Source organism: Chiloscyllium plagiosum, unplaced genomic scaffold, assembly GCF_037043375.1.
Source record: "Chiloscyllium plagiosum isolate Xiang-an unplaced genomic scaffold, Cpla_swu_hap1 HiC_scaffold_30, whole genome shotgun sequence".
Classification (NCBI taxonomy): Eukaryota; Metazoa; Chordata; class Chondrichthyes; order Orectolobiformes; family Hemiscylliidae; genus Chiloscyllium; species Chiloscyllium plagiosum.
Genome location: NW_028270168.1, coordinates 36,383,380 through 36,406,186, shown reverse-complemented (window position 1 = coordinate 36,406,186; position 22,807 = coordinate 36,383,380). Strand labels below are relative to the sequence as shown.

The window sequence follows — 22,807 nt, the reverse complement described above, 5'->3', positions numbered from 1 at the left end:
CTTACTGAAGTCCATATACACATCAACCGCTTTACCTTCATCCACCTGCTTTGTCACTTTCTCAAAGAACTCAATAAGGTTACTGAGGCATGACCTACCCTTCACAAAGCTGTGTTGACTATCCCTAATCAAATTATTCCTTTCCAGATGATTATAAACCCTCTCTCTCTTATAATCTTTTCCAACACTTACTCACAACCAAAGTAAGGCTATTGGTCTATAATTACAAGGGTTGTCCTGACTCCCTTTCTTAAACAAGGGAACAACATTTGCTATCCTCCAGTCTTCTGGCACTACTCCTGTCAACAATGGCTTCCCAGAGAATCTGAGGATAAATCCCATCTGATCCATGGGTCTTATCTATTTTCAGATCTTCCGAGATTGCTGAAACCTCCTCTTTGTCAAACTCAATCCCATCTAATCTTGTAGCCTGTATCTCTGAATTCTCACTAACATTTCCCTTTTCCAGTGTGAATACTGATGAAAAGTATTCGTTAAGCGCTTCCCCTCCAATTCCACACACAGATGTTCTTCGACCACATTCCTGCACCATTCTCTCCATGTGCATAGTTGGTTAAAATTGGTGATGAAGGTAGGTCCTTGCCTTGAGGTATAGTTCATAAATTTAACATGGCAATCCAGAGGTCTTGTTACATTTTATGTTAATTACTATGTTAAATACAGTATGAATGTTCTGCCAGACCAATGGATTGTGGATAACATGGTGACAATGCAATATAATTTATTATATGATGTACATTATCATAAAATATATATATTCTACAGAACTTTGCAAACAATATTGTGCCCTTTATTGTTTTGGTTATTGATTTTGTCAATGTAATTGTTAATGTAACCATGTTTAGGGAAAACTAGTAGCCGCAATTACAATGGTGATCCAATCAGAAAATGTTCAGTCACAGTTATATCTGCAACAAAAGTGAATATATTTTAAAACCTTACCACAATTATACTAATACTCTTATAAAAGCAGGGATTACATATTATTAATGGACTTCTGACCAAAATTCAACTCTGCTTGATGTATAGCTATCTCAATTTCAAGCCTGACATTTGAGGATTCCAGCTTGCTCCAGACATTCAGTATGCCATCAGATTTGACACCCTTTTACAACACTGACATTATGGGACACTTTCTGTATTGTGAAGAGTGCCTGCTCTGAAAATGAGGTGCCAAACTGCCTGTTCTGGAAGATGTTAAGGATTCTGTAGCCTAGCTTGCAAGACACAGTTGGTCTTCTGAAGGTGCTGGCCAACGTTATCCAATCAAACACCTGTCGTCCATGCTGTGAACACTTTGACCAGTTTATGTACTAAAACCCTTTACCCAAGTGCAATAATCAATGAGGCAGACAAAGGGGCATAGAATTCGGTTTGCGTTCCAACTCAATTTCATTAACAAAATATTCCTTATTAAAAAACACCATGTGAGCATTTCCCAAATTCCCACAATAATTATCTCAATCTAGCTTTATCCATCTGAGAAAGAGTATGATTGGCAAAGATCTGCATATTTCAGCTTAGCCTTCAGAATCTCCTTCCTCTCCTACATAGGGCTGGCTCTCTTCCATGAAAGTGGGTCTCAGATGGATGAGGACAGATCTTCTTTCTCTCTCTGCAGGTGATTGGAACTCCACTGCTGGGCCAGATAGAGTCTTCACTGAGTCTTCACTGAGGGTGTGCTGTCCAGCTTTGTGTTCTTATCCCCCTAACCTCGATGTTCCAGAAGATTTTCTGGGCTTTGGCCAAAGGGGTCATGAGCTGGGGTCAAATCATCCAATAGGGCTGTGACAAAACCCTTCACTGTTGCTCTGTTGGGAAGGTAAAGTGCATGTTCTCAGACATTCAAGGTGCCAGAACATCTGATCAACAATTCTCTAATACACAACCCGCGGACTGGTTGTAAGTAATTCATTCCCCTTGAACTGTTCTAAAATCTTTGAACTTGCTTTCCACTGTTCTCCACAGTTGATAGCTGCTGGCTGCTGATTAATTTGACAATTTTCTGTCAGACCTAAATGGCAATTGCTGGAAAAGCTCAACAGGTCTGGCAGCACCAATGAAGAAGAATCAGAGTTATCATTTTGTACCCGGTGGCCCTCACCGGACCCAAAACATTAACTATGATTTCTCTCCACAACTGCTATCAGACCTGCTGAGCTTTACCAGCAACTTCTGTTTTAGCTTTTGATTTGCAACATCCGAAGTTATTACAGTTTTCTGTCAGGCCTGGTTTCTGCAGCTGTGGGTAAATTTAGAATGTCCAATTTTGGATTCATAATCACTTTATCACATACCACAATGGATTAGTTGCTATGAGGGATTCTGTCTTATGTGATGACTGACGTCAGTGGCGGGCAAATTGTTGGAGGGAATCCTGAGGGACAGGATGTCCATGTATTTTGAAAGGCAAGGACTGATTCGGGATAGTCAACATGGCTTTGTGCGTGGGAAATCATGTCTCACAAACTTGATTGAGTGTTTTGAAGAAGTAACAAAGATGATTGATGAGGGCAGAGTGGTAGATGTGATTTATATGGACTTCGGTAAGACGGTCGACAAGGTTCCCCATGGGAGGCTGGTTAGCAAGGTTTGAACTCATGAAATACAGGGAGAACTAGCCAGTTGGATACATAACTGGCTCAAAGGGAGAAGACAGAGGATGATGGCGGAAAGTTGTTTTTCAGACTAGAGCCTGTAAGCAGTGGAGTGCCACAAGGATCAGTGTTGGGTCCAGTACTTTTTGTTATTTATATAAATGATTTGGATGCGAGCATAAGACGTATAGTTAGTAAGTTTGGAGATGACACCAAGAATGGAGGTGTAGTGGACAGCGAAGACAGTTACCTCAGATTACAATGGGATATTGATCAGATGAGCCAATGGGCTGAGAAGTGGCAGATGGAGTTTAACTTAGATAAATGCAACATGCTGCATTTTGGGAAAGCAAATCTTAGCAGGACTTATACACTTAATGGTAAAGTCATAGGGAGTGTTGCTGAACAAAGAGATCTTGGAGCGCAGGTGCATAGCTCCTTGAAAGTGGAGTCGCAGGTAGATAGGATAGTGAAGAAGGAGTTTGGTATGCTTTCCTTTATTGGTCAGAGTATTGAGTACAGGAGTTGGGAGGTCATGTTGTGGCTGTACAGGACATTGGTTAGGCCACTGTTGGAATATTGTGTACAATTCTGGTCTCCTTCCTATCAGAAGGATGTTGTGAAACTTGAAAGGGTTCAAACAAGATTTACAAGGATGTTGCCAGGGTTGGAGGATTTGAGGTAAAAACAATGACTACAGATGCTGGAAACCAGATTCTGGATTAGTGGTGCTGGAAGAGCACAGCAGTCCAGGCAGCATCTGAGGAGCAGATTTGAGCTATAGGGAGAGGCTGAATAGAGTGGGGCTGTTTTCCCTGGAACTTTGGAGGCTGAGGGCTGACCTTATAGCGCTCTTTAGAATCATGAGGGGCATGGATAGGATAAATAGACAAAGTCTTTTCCCTGTTGTGGGAGAGTCCAGAACTAGAGGGCATATGTTTAGGATGAGAGGGAAAAGATATAAAAGAGGCCTAAGGGGTAACGTTTTCACAGAGAGGGTGTTACGTGTATGAAATGAGCTGCCTGAGGAAGTGGTGGAGGCTAGTACAATTGAAATATTTAAAAGGCAGCTGGATGGGTAAATGAATAGGAAGGGTTTGGAGGGATATGGGCCGGGTGCTGGTAGGTGGGACTAGATTGGGTTGGGATATCTGGTCGGCCTGGACGAGTTGGACCAAAGGGTCTGTTTGCATGCTGTACATCTCTATGACTTTATGACTGCCATTTGACCTACATAAAGGTTACTACTTTTATTGTATACAATGTATTTTACGGTATTCAATATAAAAGGAATAGGGTGTTGAACAAATGCACAGATTTTAATACATTTTATATTTTAATGAACATGCTAGGAAATATTTTATTGATAAACTGGGCCCAACAATGAGTTAAAAACTCTGTTGCCCATGATGTAATTTGTACCCATTCTTTCAGCAGGCACCTCCCCCTAAGCCCCCTGAGATCTGTGGACTCCTTCAAGTCTAGGATCTTGCAGCAACGTAGTGTAAGTATCAGAGAACGAGGCCTGCAACATGAGCCCTGGGTGACAGCATATATCGATAATTAATCATTGTGGGAATGCCAGTAGGCACATTTCCTTACTACATTCATATCTGGGTGAATAAAGTCCCTGTCAGAATACGGAGTATGATGAACAACCTGTCACAGGATTTCAAATCTGAAGGAAAAAAACAACTTTGCTAGAGCCATTCTTGTACCAATCCTCACTTCAGGCAATAACGTCTGTGTGATCTGAGTGAGAAGGAGGCTGAAGCTGCTCCAGGGAGGATTATGAAACCTAAGTTCAAAAGTCAGTGAAACGCTATTGAAAAACTTGACATTGTATTAACACAGCGAAACAAAATTGATCAATTAATATATTTGTCTGATTGGGGCTGATAGATTTGTAATATTGTCAACAACAGCATCTAAAGTGGTAATATAGTCCTAGAAATCTTAGTCTTTCCACTTCAAGAAACCCAATCTAGGAACAGACTGCACAAAACAGCAGCATGGTGGCACAGTGGTCAACAGTGCTGCCTCAGTGCCAGAGACCTGGGTTTGATTCCAGCATTAGGTGACTATTTGTGTGGATATGATGTGGAGGAGCCGGTGTTGGACTGGGGTAGACAAAGTTAAAAATCACACAACACCAGATTAGAGTCCAACAGGCTTATTTGGAAGTACAAGAATTCAGAGCGCTGCTCCTTCGACAGGTAGCTTGTGGGGCAGGATCTCAGGACACAGAATTTATAGAAAAAGATCAAAATGTCATACAACTGATGCAATATATTGAATAAACTTAGATTGCTGTTAAGTCTTTAAACATTTGGGTTGCAGGTTTCAATTCATTAATACGTATATCCCAGAACTTCTTTCAAGTCACATTCCCGAGATAACTTAAGTTTTAAAAAGTACGTGACACCTCAGCTCAGACAATGCATTAAAGGTGTGGGGTTAGAGTCTGTCTGTCTTGAGTCAGACCAATTCTATTTCAAAAGTAGGAATTTATAAAATTGTTACATGGATTGACTGCCTACACATTATATGCTTTTTGAATACAATAGAATGTATCTGCAAAAACAATTCTGCAAATGCAAATTCACCCATAAACTTATGTGTGCGTGCGCTAATGTGAGGGAGAGAGAAAATGTGTGTTATTGTGTGCATGAGTGTGACGGAGTAAATGCCTGTGGGTGTCTGAGAGAGTGTGATCGTGTGTGTGTGTGTGTGATCGTGTGTGTGATCGTGTGTGTGTGTGTGTGATCGTGTGTGTGTGATCGTGTGTGTGTGTGTGTGTGAGTGTGTGTGTGAGTGTGTGTGTGTGTGTGATCGTGTGTGTGTGTGAGTGTGTGTGTGTGTGTGTGTGTGTGTGAGAGAGAGTGAGTGAGAGATAGTGTAGTGGAGTCACCTGTAGTGTGACATGAATCCAAGATCTCAGCTGAGGCCATCCTCATGGGTACCATACTTCCTGCTCGGCAACTCTGCATTGTTGCAGGACTCTGCCTTGGTGGATAGTCACCCGAAGATCCGAGGCCAAATATCCTTGACCGCTGAAGTGTTCCCCAACTGCAGGCAAGGATGCCCTAACACAAGGTACATTGGCGAGACCAAGCAGATGCTATGACAAAGGATGAATGGACACCATGCAACAATCACCAGACTGGGGTGTTCCCTCTCAGTTGGGGAACACTTCAGCAGTCAGAGACATTTGGCCTCAGATCTTTGGGTGACCATCCTCTAAAGCAGACTTCAGGATATGCAACAACACAGAGTGAATAGCCAAGCAGGAAGTTCGGTACCCATGAGGATCGCCTCAACCTGGATCTCGGGTTCATGTCACACTACAGGTGACCCTACTACACTGTACATACACATGCACACATGCTCACACTCACGCAGACCCTCTCTCATAAACACACTCTCTCAGACACACACACAAACTCATGTGCACACCCTCTCACAGGCATATACTCTGTCACACGTGCACACACACACTCACTCCCTCTCTCCCACATACACACTCTCGCGCTCTCTCTCTGTCACACGCACATATAAGTCTATGGGTTGAATTTGTATTTGTAGATACATTCATTGTTTTCAAAGAACACACAATCTGTAGGCAGCCAGTCCATGTGACGTTTTATAAATTTCTACTTTGGAAATAGAATCAGTCTGACTCAAGGTTGGAATACAGACAGACTGTAACCTTACCCTTTAATGCATTGTCTGAGCTGAGATGTCACATTTTTTTAAAACCTTACATTATCTCAGGAATGTGACTTGAAAGAAGTTCTGGGATTTACATATTAATGAAATGAAACCTGCAATCCATTCTAAGTGATTAAAGACTGAACAGCAATCTAGGTTTGTTAAATATATTGCATCAGTTGTAAGACACTTTGATCTTTTGCTATATATTCTGTGTCCTATGATCCTGCCCCACTCGCTACCTGATGAAGGAGCAGCGCTCTGAAAGCTTGTACTTCCAAATAAACCTGTTGGACTATAACCTGGTGTTTTGTGTTTTATTTTTAAACTTTGTCTGTGTGGAATTTGCACATTCTCTCCATGCCTGCATGGGTTTGCTCTGGTTTCCTCCCACAGCCCAGAGATGTGCAGCTTAGGTGGATTGGCCATGATAAATTGCCCATAGTGTCTAGCGATGCAGAGGGAAATGCAGGTTTACAGGTAGGGGGTTGTGGGTCTGGATAGAATGCTCTTCAAAGGATTGGGATGGGCTGAACAACTGTTTCCACATTGTAGGGATTCTATGGAAACAGATAAAGAGCTTACCTGAGGAGGTTTGGAACTGGAAGACAGAAGACAGTGCCAATATTGTCACTGCTTAATTTTTAGGCCAATATCTTTCAACTCGCTGGCAGCAAGCACTGATTTTGTGTGGTCTGTCTGCACAAAAAGGGATGAACTCAAATAATTAATTAGCTGCAAAATGCTAATGGAAATGTTATAAAAAAGTGCTGGACTTTTTTTTTAAATTAAAGGGGAATGATTTCAACAGAAAAACATAAAAATTCAGTGATCCAAAGGCAAGTGGAAAGGTATGCAATCCTGTTTACAGGTGGAATAGTGACTCTAGTGGTGTAGATGACAGCGTTGTTGGGCATTTACACTGGGGGGGGGGAGGGAGGGGGGGGTGGAAGTGTGATGTAATTCTGGTGGTGGTGGTGGTGAGTGGACTGGTTTAGGCCATAGGATCAAGATACCTTGCCGTCTGATAGTAAAGCTACATAACACATGTCATGCCTGTTCCCCCTAATAATCTGAGGCACTGGGGGCTTATTGGACACATTTTCCAACTTCCATCATGGGTCTACTGAGAAACCTCCCCAAGAGAGATCTTTACAAAGTTGGATTCCTGTTGTCCGAGAGGGAAATGAAGTATTTTGCCCAGACCTTACTTCTGTCAAATTCACAGCATAGATGACGCCTCTGAGACCAGGACCTCAGGGGGAGGCACTCCTACTGCCTACATTCACCCTTCTTATATGAGCACAACACTGGGATTTGGGAACAAGTTCAACCACAGCAAGTTACAAGCAATGATCAAAGATACCACATCTTCCTCCTCAAATGGTCTGCAGAATTTCTCCTGAAATATTAATTCCCTTTTGCTGAAGCTTTTTAACAAACTCCTCTGAGACTGTGCTTACAGTCAAGCTGGCTGACCTCAGTTTCAGATGATATTATTCCAGAGACGGAGAACTTGCTGCTGGAAGCTTTCTTAATGTGGGGGGGGGGTTGGATGAAGTCAGTGTTGGACAAAGATTTTAAACATCCTGTTGCACAGTGGTTTTCCAATAAGCTTCCTACATCTGTGCATGTGTGAGGCCTGATTGGGTGATATTAAGCTCCCTTGTTTCCAATGACTCCAAACAAGGGTTAGGTTTTGTGGGCAGAACACACATGTCTCTGACTCAAAATTCTTTCCAAATGAATCAGGACTGCACATTTGGACCTGATATAAACATGCGTAAAGGGCACTAGGTTCACTTCACATAAACACCTGACCATTCTGTTCTTTTTATTCATGGTTGAGATGTGAGCATCACTAGCAAGGTGACATTTGTTGCCCATCTTTAATTGTCCTTGACTACAGTTAAAAATGAATCACGTCGCTGTGGGCCTGGAATCAAACAGAGGGGCAAATGTTGTAAAGGCACCAATTATCCATTCCAAAAAGAACATTAGGAATCAGATTGATTCTTAGGATGAAGTTGGCGAGCATTAGCAAAGCTGGCTTTCAATTTCAGATTCTTTGAAAGTGAATGCTATTCTGTTGGGATTTGAAGTCAGAGTGTTATAAGAGTCATATAAGAAGGGTAATGATGTACAGCCCCACTTCCTTCTCTGGCAAGTTTGATTGCCCAGGTCTAAGGAACTTTACAAATTTTTAGCGAACTGTGAATCACATCACGTTTAGTGGAAAGATTCCAGCCACGAGGTTGAGTGAGTTTTCTCAGCATATCTCACCAAATGGGCGACTTTAATTGGCTTTGAGCCCGCGAAGTGTGACATACATCCTACTTCTGCCATCTTACCATGCACCGTTCATGAAGGACCTCATCGTTCAGCAGGGGGCATCCATAAGACCAGCATCCCTTGGGGGCCGCACCATCTTTCAGAGCCTGCTGCACACCTGCAATAGTGCTGACATCTGCAAGCGGTGTTGCTTGGCCATGATGGGCATCAGGAGAGGTGGTAGGGAAGGGGATGCAGGCACCACCTAGACAGACCTGGAAGCTCTTGTCATAGAGTCATAGAGATGTACAGCATGGAAACAGACCCTTCAGTCCAACTTGTCCATGCCGACCACATATCCCAACCCAATCTAGTCCCACCTGCCAGCACCTGGACCAGAATCCCTCCAAACCCTTCCTATTCATATACCCATCCAGCTGCCTTTTAAATATTGCAATTGTACTAGCCTCCACCACTTCCTCAGGCAGCTCATTTCATACATGTACCACCCTCTGCATGAAGAAGTTACCCCTTAGGTCCCTTTTATATCTTTCCCCTCTCACCCTAAACCTATGCCCTCTAGTTCTGGACTCCCCTACCCCAGGGAAAAGACTTTGTCTATTTAAACTATCCATGCCTCTCATAATTTTGTAAACCTCTATAAGGTCACCCCTCAGCCTCCAACACTCCAGGGAAAACAGCCCCAGCCTATTCAGCCTCTCCCTATAGCGCAAATCCTCCAACCTTGGCAACATCCTTGTAAAGTTTTTCTGAACCCTTTGAAGTTTCACAATATCTTTCCAATAGGAAGGAGACCAAAATTGCACACAATATTCCAATAGTGGCCTAACCAATGTCCTGTATAGCCGCAACATGACAGCCCAACCCCTGTAGTCAATACTCTGACCAATAAAAGAAAGCATACCAAACGCCTTCTTACTATCCTATCTACCTGTGACTCCACTTTCAAGGAGACATGAACCTGCACTCCAAGGTGTCTTTATAGAACATAGAACATAGAACATAGATGAATACAGCGCAGTACAGGCCCTTTGGCCCTCGATGTTGCGCCGATCCAAGCCCACCTGACCTATACTAACCCACTATCCTCCATATACCTATCCAATGCCCGCTTAAATGCCCATAAAGAGGGAGAGTCCACCACTGCTACTGGCAGGGCATTCCATGAACTTACGACTCGCTGAGTGAAGAACCTACCCCTAACTTCAATCCTATATCTACCCCCCCTTAATTTAAAGCTATGCCCCCTTGTAATACCCGACTCCATACGCGGGAAAAGGTTCACACTGTCGACCCTATCTAACCCCCTAATCATCTTGTACACCTCTATCAAGTCACCCCTAAACCTTCTTTTCTCTAATGAAAACAGCCCCAAGTGTCTCAGTCTTTCCTCATACGATCTTCCTTCCATACCAGGCAACATCCTGGTAAACCTCCTCTGCACCCGTTCCAGTGCCTCCACATCCTTCCTATAGTATGGCGACCAAAACTGCACACAATATTCCAGATGCGGCCGCACCAGAGTCTTATACAACTGCATCATGACCTCAGGACTCCGGAACTCAATTCCTCTACCAATAAAAGCCAGTACGCCATATGCCTTCCTCACCGCACTATTTACCTGGGTGGCAACTTTCAGAGATCTGTGCACATGGACACCAAGATCCCTCTGCTCATCCACACTGCCAAGTATCCGACCATTAGCCCAGTACCCCATCTTTTTGTTATTCTTCCCAAAGTGAATCACCTCACACTTAGCTACATTGAATTCCATTTGCCACCTTTCTGCCCAGCTCTGCAGCTTCTCTATATCCTGCTGTAACCTGCCACATCCTTCCTCACTGTCAACAACTCCTCCGACTTTCGTATCATCCGCAAACTTGCTCACCCAACCTTCTAACCCCTCTTCCAGGTCATTTATAAAAATGACAAACAGCAATGGTCCCAAAACAGATCCTTGCGGAACACCGCTAGTGACGGCACTCCATGAAGAAACTTTGCCATCAACTACTACCCTCTGTCTTCTTCCATCCAGCCAATTCCTAATCCAAACCTCCAACTCACCCTCAATACCATATCTCCGTATTTTCTGCAGTAGCCTACCATGGGGAACCTTATCAAACGCCTTACTAAAATCCATATATACCACATCTACCGCTTTCCCCTCATCAACCTCCTTCGTCACCATTTCAAAGAATTCAATAAGGTTTGTGAGGCACGACCTGCCCTTCACAAAACCATGCTGACTATCCTTGATCACATTATTCCTATCCAGATGTGCATAAATCCTATCCCTTACAATTCTCTCTAAGACTTTGCCCACAACAGAAGTGAGACTCACCAGCCTATAGTTACTAGGGTTATCCCTACTCCCCTTTTTGAACAAGGGAACCACATTTGCTATCCTCCAGTCTTCTGGCACTACTCCTGTAGACAAAGAGGACATAAAAATCAAGGCCAATGGCTCTGCAATCTCCTCCCTTGCTTCCCAGAGAATCCTGGGATAAATGCCATCAGGCCCAGGGGACTTATCTATTTTCACCTTTTCCAGGATTTCCAACACCTCTTCTCTGCATACCTCAAAGCCATCCATTCTACTTATTTGTGACTCAGTATTCACATCGACGACAATGCCCTGTTCCTGAGTAAATACTGAAGAAAAGTATTCATTCAGTGTCTCCCCAATCTCTTCCGCCTCCACACGCAACTTCCCACTACTATCCTTGACTGGACCTATTCCTACCCTAGTCATTCTTTTATTCCTAACATACCTATAGAAAGCCTTAGGGTTTTCCCTAATCCTACCGACTAAGGACCTTTCATGTCCCCTCCTTGCTGCTCTTAGCTCTCTCTTCAGGTCCTTCCTGGCTACCCTATAACTCTCAATCGTCCCAATTGAACCTTCACGTCTCATCTTGAGATAGGCCGCCCTCTTCCATTTAACAAGGGATTCCAATTCCTTATTAAACCACGGCTCCCTCGCACGACCCTTTCCTCCCTGCCTGACAGGTACATAATTATCAAGGACACTCAATAGTTGCTCCTTGAACAAGCTCCACATATCATTTACACTCTTGCCTTGGAGTCTACTTTTCCAAGCCACACATCCTAAGTCATGCCTCACCGCATCATAATTTCCCTGACCCCAGCTATAACTCTTGCCCTGTAGTACACACTTATCCCTCTCCATCACGAGAGTAAAAATCACCGAATTATGGTCACTATCCCCAAAGTGCTCACCTACCTCTAATTCTAACACCTGGCCTGGTTCGTTACCCAGAACCAAATCCAGTATGGCCTCACCTCTTGTTGGCCTGTCTACATATTGTGTCAGGAAACTCTCCTGCACACATTGAACAAACACTGACCCATCTAACGAACTTGAGCTATAGCTTTCCCAATCAATATCAGGAAAGTTAAAGTCCCCCATAATAACCACCCTATTACTGTCACTCATCTCCTGAATCACCTTCCCTATCCTTTCTTCAATGATTCTAGGACTATTAGGAGGCCTGTAAAAGACTCCTAACAGGGTGACCTCACCTTTCCTATTCCTAACCTCAGCCCAAACTACCTCAGATGGCAAGTCCTCATCCATCGTCCTTTCCACCACTGTAATACTATCTTTGACAAGCAATGCCACACCTCCCCCTCTTTTACCCCCACCTCTGACCCTACTAAAACATTTAAATCCTGGAACCTGCAACAGCCAATCCTGTCCCTGTTCTAGCCATGTCTCCGTAATAGCCACAACATCGAAGTCCCAGGTACCAACCCACGCTGCAAGTTCACCTACCTTATTTCGTATACTTCTTGCATTGAAGTATACACACTTCAAGCCACTTTCCTGTTTACAGGCACCCTCCTTTGAAATTGATGCCATGTTCCTAACCTCCCTACACTCCAGGCCCTGCACCCTGAAGCTACAATCTGGGTTCCCATGCCCCTGCAGAGTTAGTTTAAACCCCCCCAAAGAGCACTAGCAAACCTCCCCCCAAGGATACTGGTGCCCCTCAGGTTCAGGTGTAGACCATCCTGTTTATAGAGGTCCCACCGTCCCCAGAAAGAACCCCAGTTATCCAAAAACCGGAATCCCTCCCTCCTGCACCATCCCTGTAGCCACGCATTTAAGTGTTCTCTTTCCCTATTCCTCGAATCTCTATCACGTGGCACGGGTAACAAACCAGAGACAACAACTCTGTTCGTTCTAACTCTGAGCTTCCAACCTAGCTCCCTGAAAGCCTGTCTAACATCCTCGGCACTCCTCCTACCTATGTCGTTGGTGCCAATATGGACCACGACTTCGGGCTGCTCCCCCTCCCCCTCCAGGACCCGGAAAACACGATCAGAGACATCACGTACCCTTGCACCTGGGAGGTAACATACCAAACGTGAGTCTCTCTCGTTCCCACAAAACCGCCTATCTGTGCCCCGAACTATCGAGTCCCCAATTACTACTGCTCTGCTCTTCTTCACCCTTCCCTTCTGAGTAACGGGGACAGGCTCCGTGCCAGAGACCTGAGCCCCGTTACTTACCCCTGGTAAGTCATCCCCCCCACAAGTATCCAAAACGGTATACTTGTTCTTGAGGGGAACGGCCGCAGGGGGTCCCTGCACTGGCTGCTTCCTCCCAGTCCCCCTCACTGTCACCCTCTATCTGCCATCTTTGGAGTTACTACTTCCCTATAATCTATGATCTATGACCCCCTCTGCCTCCCGAATGATCCGAAGTTCATCCAACTCCAGCTCCAGTTCCCTAACACGGTCTTGGAGGAGCTGGAGATGGGTGCACTTCCTGCAAGTGTAATCGGCAGGGACGTCGATGGCATCCCTCACCTCATACATGTTGCAGGAGGAACATTGCACTGCCTTCACTGCCATCCCTCTAAAGCTAACTTTTATTTAAAAAAAAGTGGTTTAAAGAATACAACAAGCAAAATTCAGCACTTACCTACTTACCACAACAGGTGTTATTATTAGGTTAGAGGAGGAGGGCGGGTGGGAGGCACTACCCATGTAGTGCCTCGGGTTCCTCTCCTTCGCGCTTTTAAAGGGGGAAAAAACCTACCCAGGTAAGCTTACACTAACTACTTCCGGGTCCCGGCTGCCCCTCTGGTCGTCGTCACTTCCCCCTGGTGCTCCCGCTCTTTCTGTGAAGAGAGAGTGAAAGAGAAAAAAAAACACCGTTGCCCGCTACTGGTAAGTACTTTTAAAACCAAATGGTCTTACCTTCGCTGCTGCTCGCAGCGTCTTTGTTCAGCAACACTCCCGAGGACCTTACTATTAAGTGTATAAGTCCTGCTAAGATTTGCTTTCCCAAAATGCAGCACCTTGCATTTATCTGAATTAAACTCCATCTGCCACTTCTCAGCCCATTGGCCCATCTGATCAAGATCCTGTTGTAATCTGACGTAACCTTCTTCGCAGTCCACTACACCTCCAATTTTGGCGTCATCTGCAAACTTACTGACTGTATATCTCTTATGCTCGCATCCAAATCATTTATGTAAATGACAAAAACATAGAGGACCCAGCACTGATCCTTGTGGCACTCCACTGGTCACTGGCCTCCAGTCTGAAAAACAACCCTCTCTCTTCTACCTTTGAGCCAGTTATGTATCCAAATGGCTAGTTCTCCCTTTATTCCATGTGTTCTAACTTTGCAGACCAGTCTCCCATGGGGAACCTTGTCGAACGCCTTACTGAAGTCCATATAGAACACATCTACCGCTCTGCCCTCATCAATCCTCTTTGTTACTTCTTCAAAACACTCAATCAAGTTTGTGAGACATGATTTCCCACGCACAAAGCCATGCGGGCTATCCCTAATCAGTCCTTGCCTTTCCAAATACATGTATATCCTGTCCCTCAGGATTCCTTCCAACAACTTGTCCACCAACGATATCACACTCACTGGTCTATAGTTCCCTGGCTTGTCCTTGGTGCCATTCTTTAAAGAGTGGCACCACATTAGCCAACCTCCAGTCTTCCAGCATCTCACCTGTGACTATTGATGATACAAATATCTCAGCAAGAGGCCCAGCGATCACTTCTCTAGCTTCCCACAGAATTCTAGGATACACCTGATCAGGTCCTGGGGATTTATCCAACTTTATGTGTTTCACGACACCCAGCACTTCCTCCTCTGTAATACAGACATTTTGCAAGGTGTCACCATCTATTTCGCTACTTTCTATATCTTCCATATCCTTTTCCACAGTAAATACTCATGCAAAATACTTGTTTAGTATCTCCCCCTTTTTCTGCGGCTCCATACAAAGGCCACCTTGCTGATCTTTGAGAGGCCCTATTCTCTCCCTAGTTACCCTTTGTCCTTATTGTATTTTTAAAAACCCTTTGGATTCTCCTTTACTCTATTTGCCAAAGCTCTCTCATGCACCCTTTTTGCCCTCCTGATTTCCCTCTTAGAGTATAAAGGCAGTAGGAGTATACTTAAGGATTCACTCGATCTATCCTGTCTATATCTTACATATGCTTCCTTCTTTTTCTTAACCAGACTCTCAATTTCTTTAGTTATCCAGCATTCCCTATACCTACCAGTCTTCCCTTTCACCCTGACATTAATAGACTTACTCTGGATTCTCATTATCTCATTTCTGAAGGCTTCCCATTTACCAGCCGTCCCTTTACCTATGAATATCTTCCCCCAATAATCTTTTGAAAATTCTTGCCTAATACTGTCAAAATTAGCCTTTCTCCAATTTAGAACTTCAACTTTTAGATCTGGTCTATCCTTTTCCCTCACTACTTTAAATCTGATAGAATTATGGTCACTGGCCCCAAAGTGCTCCCCCCACTGACACCTCAGTCACCTGCCCTGCCTTATTTCCCAAGAGTAGGTCAAGCTTTACACCTTCTCTAATAGGTCCATCCACATACGGAATCAGAAAATTGTCTTGTACACACTTAACAAATTCCCCTCCATCTAAACCCTTAACACTATGGCAGTCCCAGTATATGTTTGGCAAGTTAAAATCCCCTACCATAACCACCCTATTATTTTTATAGACAGTTGAGATCTCCTTACAAGTTTGTTTCTCAATTTCCCTCTGACTATTAGGGGGTCTATAATACAATCCCAATAAGGTGATCATCCCTTTCTTATTTCTCAGTTCGACCCAAATATCTTCCCTGGATGTATTTCCAGAAATATCCTCCCTCAGCACAGCTGTAATGTTTTTCCTTATCAAAAATGTCACTCCCCCTCCTCTCTTGCCTCCCTTTCTATCCTTCCTGTAGCATTTGTACCCTAGAACATTAAGCTGCCAGTCCTGCCCATCCCTGAGCCATGTTTTGTAATTGCTATGATATGTATGGAGCATTGGAGAGGAGTGGAGTCCTCTTCATAATGAAGTGGGAGAGTCGGCCAGGTCACCATAACATGCCAGCCTGGTCAGAGATCGCCACCTGGATTGGTATCATCTTCAGGTGGAGGGCTGGGCAGCAGTGCAGGAAGAAGGCCCATGCTCTGCTGGCTGCTGCTTCACAGGTAACTGTCACCACACCTATCTCCCACCAACACTTCTGCTCAGACACACCTCCTGTTGCACACACCTTCCCCCAGTCCTACATCAATGATGCTGCAAGATGTCTAGTACTGCCTCCTTGTACTCTCAGAATGCTGCAACTCTCTTCTCCACATGAACTGGTCCTAACATCCATGCCAGCCACTTGCAGCTTACTTATTAGCCCCCTTTATGTCAGTACAGGAGAAGACTTCCCATAACAGGCAGAGTGAAACCACACAGCTGAGGATAGGTACCAGATATCCATGCCCTCACACTCTCTAAGGAAAGGATATTTGTCTTGATAGGAGAAGACAAGGGCAGGAACTCTGAGAATGTAGAGACATTTATGTCCCATCACTTGAGTAAGTACCAATTGTCATCGCACTGTGATGGTCGCATTAACCAGGCATTAAATAACCCACCACCAACCGTTGGCCACAACTCCTTCTGCCACTTGTCTTGCACCCACTCAAGGATCAGTCTATCAACCACAGAGGAAAGTTCCTTGACCTCCCTGGATCACTGTGAGGAAGCACCGGAGAGACCATTGCCTGAACTGCCAACCTGTCCTTTCCTTCACTCAATTCCCCCCTTCCACCTGTTCCCTTTCCTCCTTCCCCACTATTGTTTTGTGAATACTGGTGACAGGATGACCACGTGACCCCCCTCATGTGACCAGACCTAACCTGACTTATCAGTACCTGCCCCGACACCTTGCTGGTGTACCTGACTACAACGGTGCTCCCCCTGAACTAGCCTATATGGAGACAAAGGCAGACCATAACCGAGTCCCTGCAGCGCATAGGTATATACCCTCTGGCCAACAACACTCCAACTGGACATTTGACCATGGTTAAAGCCCAAGACTGCCCTTGAGTAAAATGTGCTGGGCCCCCTGACTGATAGGTACTCTTTGGCCTTTGCTGTGGAGCACCGGCCAAAGACTTTGAGAAATGTCCCACTGCTTGCTGCAGATGCCTTGTTTTTCACAAGGTCCACATGGTGCAGGTTTAGAATGGCATGGCACACTGATGTACAAGATGTACCAAGGATTGCTGTACAGCAGGACTGACTGCCTGGTTGGTTGAAAGTTAGGATTGCAAATGCAGGAGATCAGAGTCTAGATTAGAGTGATGCTGGAAAAGCACAGCAGGTCAGGCAGCATCCGAGGAGCAGGAAAATCCTGAAGAAGGGTTTTTGTCCGAAACATCGATTTTCCTGCTCCTCAGATGCTGCCTGACCTGACTGCCTTGTTGGCTGACTGGGCCAATTGCCAATTCAACCTCAGCATACCAGGTCAGGGTAAGGCATGAATGCTGAGGGTGTGCCAGTAGGCAGCAGGTGAATGCAGCTGAGACAGCAAAGGAAAAGTCCCAGCAGGGACAATGGTCATCATGGGTTCACTGTGCAACACTTGGTTGTTAATATGACATACGAGAAAGTGGGGACTGCAGATGTTGGAGAGTCTCACATGACATTCATGACTAGACTGCCCTTGCAGGGATACCAGGATAGTGGCATTGCCTAACTGGAAATGAAACAGCAATGTCTGTGATGGTAGAATGGCTGTTGCGGGGGGATTGTGCCCTGTTCTCCTGAATGAATCTCCTGGAACAAGTGGCAAGTTGAACCCGACAAAATTTTTTGATGGCTAGTTTGTATCAAGCATTCAGAAGGATCGCAACCTGTGGCTGTTAACAAGCAATAAAGAGGGTCAACTGGCAACTACTGCTCCCTGGTGACAGTCTTACTGCACAGTGCAAGTAAGAGGGAGGAAGTTGTCACGAGATGGTTTCAGCATCGAAATGACCACCTTGCCTGATTCTACTGCTCATCCTACCATAGTCCTGGATGTTCAAATTCTGATTCCACCTTCCATGTTACTGCTCTGTCATGTTATGGAATCAAGTAATATGTAAATGGGGTTAACCTCTACTATACAATAGGACCATTATATTAAGCACAGACGTCCTATTGCTCAAAAACACTTTATCAAATAATGCTCTTTCCAATTTGCTCTTTATTTTCCTTTTCAGTGACATGATTTTGGAATTGCATTTGGAACCTTCCTTGAAACTGTTCGGTAAGAAAGAATATGCTTTTGTTCTTGCAGTAAAAGCATCCAGTATTCAAAGAGCTAATAATGCAGAGAGACGTGTATCAATAGAGTCTTCACATTCACCTAGTGCCTACCTGGCACGCCCTCAGCATGCATTCCTTGCCCTGCCCTTTGATGATTAAAAGACAGGAAATTGTTGGTTCATCTACAAGTTGGGACAGTGCTGTTGTCATATAAGTAGTATTGTCTGTTTACCTCTATACCAACCAAACAAGCCAGCCGCAAGGACCAAGGAAGCTTTAATTCCCAAAACAATTTACATTGCATGACTCTGACAAATTGACATGAATAGGGAGTCCCACCTTTTCCCTTTTACGTAAAGCTGAGACTACATCTCTCTATGTGTCATTACTCCACCTTGTGAATAGTTTCCATTTCAAAAACCGGGCTGACAAATTAATGGGAAATGTGTGGTATTTGGACTTCTCCTGGAAACACCGAATTATTCCATAACTTGCAATTTAACAGATCATCACTACATCACTGCAAACATTAAGCAATTCACTATTCAAACACATGGAAATCACAGAATTGTTACAATGTGGAAAGAGGCCATTCGTCCCATTCTGCTTATGCTGGTGTTATGAACGAGTTCTAACCTGCCTTTTCTTCATATCCCCGCACACCAAATAATCACCCAATGCTCTCTTGAATGTCTCAGTTGAATTTACCTCCACCACATTTCCAGGTAGTACACTCCATACCCTAATTCCTTGCTATTTGAAACAGAGTGAATGAAGACAAGGATAGGATTGTCAGTAGCATTTAAGCTGGGAGGAAAGGCTGAAATACAAATACACAAAAAATGACAGGCAGGAAGCGATCAGCTGCATCATGACCGGACATATTCTTAATCCCCACACATTCTGTGTAACCTCTTGACAATGACAAGATTAACAACAAACCAAAGCCAATGAAGGGAGCAAGTACTCTGGGATATTCCTCTGACCCCCTCAAGCATTTAAAACCACTCCTGGAAATTACCTTACCTTTTGTATGCCCTGCCAAACTTGTCAAGCGATCTCCGATCCTGTAAAATCCTTCACTTAAGTAGAGATTAAGGTTTCTCAATGTAAACGTTAAAGCAGTATTCCACCATCCACATTTGTAAGCATTAACTCAATTTCGTCCTTCTCCCTCAGCCATGGAATTTGTCTGTATTTCACGTCAGGGAGCATGCGTCGGCCTGCCCCAGGGTTCCCTGGTCATCCGATTTGAATAATTATTCCACGTTCTAGGTCTTGATTGGGCCGTGCGTTGTCAACGCAGAGCCCTGAGGGAGAGGATATCTGGTACAGCAGTTGTCATAACTTCATGGAGAATGTGTCCTTCCTGTGGGGGGAGAGTGAGCTTTTTCAGAGTCATTCCTGCTCTTGTGGAAGATGGCAAAGGAGTATTCAAGGTAAAAAGCTGGAGGAAGAATTCAACTCTCCACAGAAGAGGCACTGTGGTTTATGATGAGGCAAGAAAGATGCTGTCATCCTTGGGTTGAAAGCATTGGGTTTACAGTCATACAGTCACAGAGTCATAGAGATGTACAGCATGGATTTAGACTCTTCGGTCCAACTTGTCCATGCCAACCAAATATCCTAACCTAATGTAGTCCCATTTACCAGCACTTGGCCTACATCCCTCTCAACCCTTTCTATTCATAAATCCATCCAGATGCCTTTTAAATGTTGCAATTTTACCAGCCTCCACCACTTCCTCTGGCAGCTCATTCCATACATGTACTACCCTGTGTGAAAAGATTGCCCCTTAAGTCCCTTTTATATCTTCCCCCTCTCACCAATGCCCTCTAGTTCTGGACTACCCCACCGCAGGGAAAAGACCTTGGCTATTTATCCTATCCATGCCCCTCATGATTTTATAAACCTCTAAGGTCACCCCTCAACCTCCACGCTCTGGGTAAACAGCCCCAACCTATTCAGCCTCTCCTTGTAGCTCAAATCCTCTAACCCTGGTAACATCCTTGTAAATCCTTTCTGAACCCTTTCAAGTTTCACAACATTGTTCCAATAGAATCCCTACTGTGCAGTTGGAGGCCATTCGACCCATCAAGTCTACACCAACTCTCCAAAAACCAACATATCCAGACCCATTCCCCAACTCTATCACCAAAAACCTGACATTTACCATGTACCAAGTACTAATAGAATGCAAGTGGCTGCTGGTGGAGGACTTATCATCAATGTCAGACTTTCTGGGAATGAGGAAAGCATGGAATACACGAACAGGTGTTGCCATATGATCAGTTAGGACACGTCAAATTGTTCCTGAGAGGGTTTTGGAGCTTGCTGCATGAACTATCAGGTAGGTTTGACCTGGGCACAGATGCAATCCAAGTGAACAGATTGGCAATCCACCTAATCTGCACGGCTTTCAACTGTAGGAGGAAACTAGATCACCCTGAGGAAACCTATGCAGACACTGGGAGAACGTGCAAACTCCACACAGACAGTCAACGGAGGCTGGAATCAAACCCAGATCCCTGGTGCTATGAGGAAGCAGTGGTAACCACTGAGCTACTTTGCCACCCAAGTGACAGAAACCTAGCTTCCCAAACAAATTTGTTTAAGTTGGTGCCAATGCCTGTGTCTGGTCATCTGGAATGACATGGCAGCAGCATATGCTTTCCCAGTTGCACCCTCTCAGAGGTACAAGTTGATGTGTCCTAAGCCATCAGATGACAACCCTTGTTCATGTATCCCATGCTTTCCTCATTCCCAGAATGTCTGACATTGATAAGGCTTTCACCAACAGCCACTTGCATTCTATTAGTACTTGTGTTCTTTCAAGTCGGAGTCAAAGCAAAGAGGTGGCTGTATGGGGAACGCATATACTATAGGAGATGGAGGGATTTCTCTGTGACACAGGAGAGAACCTGATCTAAATTCTAAAGTGATGTTAACAGTGGTGGAACTCGAGGAACTAAAGACAACTGAGTAAGTACTTTTACAGCTAAACCAAGTGTATAACTTACTAGCCTATTAAGTTTAATGTTTAACTAGCTAATCAGATCTAGTGAATAAAATTAATGAATTACAGGATACCAACATGAAAGGGTACTGAGTTTACATTAGATTAAAATCTGACACATGCAAAGAATAAGACTGAAGTAAATAGTGACATAAAGGAGCTGATAAACCAAAACAAGGAGCAGAGCAGAATGGCAGAGTGAGACTGGAGACAGTTGAAAAAGAGACCCTAATCTTAATTAAATAAATGAGACAAGGACTGGCAAGAAGGTGGAGCACTGCAGTTAGATTATATGGCTATTGGTGGAGAGCTTCATTATTCCAGAAAACCACAACTGCAGTCAGCATCATGAGTTATAAAACTGGTGTCCTGTGGTGCAGAAATATTGGGCCTCAGGGAGGGCTCTGTTACACATTAATCCAGGGGTAGTTGTAACACCTTGGCACAGTATTGGTGCAGGTCAGGTAAGTGATCAAGAACAGAAGGGTTGTAATGCTGTCAGTTGGCCAAGGAGGGAGATCCTGGGTAGAATGTTGTGGAACCTTGGCCAATTACCCTTATCCAGCCTGTACAAAGTTCTCGTTGCCCATGTAGATGAGGGCAAAGTCTGCAAGATGAAGGGAATTGGCACCATGATACACAAGGAGCAGAGCAGAATGGCAGAGTGGGAATTGAACCAGTTTAAAAAGAGACCCTAATTTTAATTAAATAAATGAGACAAGGAATGGCAAGATGATGGAGCACTGCAGTTAGATTATATGGCGATTGGTGGAGAGTTGGTCAAAAGCCTCATTCCTGATGAAGGGCTTTTGTCCAAAACGTCAATTCTCCTGCACCTTGGATGCTGCCTGACCTGCTGTGTTTTTCCAGCACCACACTCTCGACCATGATACACATGACTATTCCAATGCAGAGAGTGACGAAGAATGTGCAAAAATAGGAAATTGCATGGTGAACAAATGGATTCTGTGCACTGCAGCCACAATCAGGACTTTTGGAATTTTGTGTGCTTGTCTGGTGCAAAGGTTGGGGACAATTCCTTTTGGCTGGAAAAGTATTGAAAAAGGGACAGTGAAGGTTCCCATTGTTGTAGTTCACAGAGGAATCCATTAAGTGTTTGGAACTAGGAATGAGTTGCTGCTGAGAGAACTAGAGGAGCTAAGGTCAAAATTAAAATGTGCTGCACTAAAGACAATAACTCCTGGTTTGGTTTGATATCTGGCATAGGGATAACACAGACTAGAAGGTTAAATGATAGAGTGGTATGGTATGCAGAGCTGTGGGGCTTCCTGGGATATTGACACCAATGCCAAGAGCAGGGAGCTGTACTATTGCAATGTGTTCCATTTAAACCAAGCTAGTTATGGTCTCCTGCCAATTTCAAGAAACAGTTAGTCTTAAGCTAATGAACGTGTGAGCAGTTTGAAAAATTACAAAGTGGTAAATTCAAGAGTACTAAGAAAAACATTGTAGGTTGGAGGAGTCAGAAGAAGACAGAAACAATGGTAATGAGACATTAGTGATTAAAAATGTAATAATTTGTAATAAATATACATTCC

The 22,807-nt window shown here is 44.2% G+C and overlaps 1 long non-coding RNA gene across 1 annotated transcript; it reads right to left on the bottom strand.

The window, feature by feature from the left end:
* Positions 1–1,394: 1,394 nt before the first annotated feature.
* Positions 1,395–19,392, bottom strand: LOC148142182 (uncharacterized). Its single transcript, XR_015752169.1, has 2 exons — positions 19,259–19,392; positions 1,395–1,832 (listed from the first exon to the last, which is right to left on the bottom strand). It is a non-coding gene; the product is annotated as an uncharacterized LOC148142182 (long non-coding RNA).
* Between the last annotated feature and the right edge of the window lie 3,415 nt (positions 19,393–22,807).